This window comes from Pteropus vampyrus, unplaced genomic scaffold (genome assembly GCF_000151845.1).
Source record: "Pteropus vampyrus isolate Shadow unplaced genomic scaffold, Pvam_2.0 Scaffold308, whole genome shotgun sequence".
Classification (NCBI taxonomy): Eukaryota; Metazoa; Chordata; class Mammalia; order Chiroptera; family Pteropodidae; genus Pteropus; species Pteropus vampyrus.
Genome location: NW_011889089.1, coordinates 70628 through 71106, shown reverse-complemented (window position 1 = coordinate 71106; position 479 = coordinate 70628).

Genomic DNA, 479 nt, shown 5'->3' with positions numbered 1-479 from the left:
CCCCTCGCCCCATCAGCGCTTTCTCCTGGTCAGTGAAAAGCAGCGACAGGCTCCTGGGAGGGAGCTTCCCGCCTCCCGTCCTTCATCCCTTAACTGTCCCCAGAGACCCTCAGGGCCAGCAGCATGAAGTCCAGTAAAGGTACTAAAACGTAAAGCTTTTTCCTTTTTTTTTTTTTTTTGACCGTGACGTCTCTCTCAACTTGTCACTTCCTATTGGCTGTAATTCTAGGCGGAGAAAATCTAAACCCTTTGAATCAGCGGCGTCCACTTTACCCTTCACTTTTATGTCGTAGACGGGACCGTGAGAGCCGCTCACGCGCATGCGGGCTCATCACGGCGGCGGCCGCGTTCCGTAGCTTGGACGCGTGCGCTGATCTTGGTGGAGCTGGAGCCGGGGCACCGCGCACAGAGCTGACCGCCCCTGACACGCGCACACGCACGCTGCCGCGGCGGACCACACGGGGACCAAATGGCAGGTT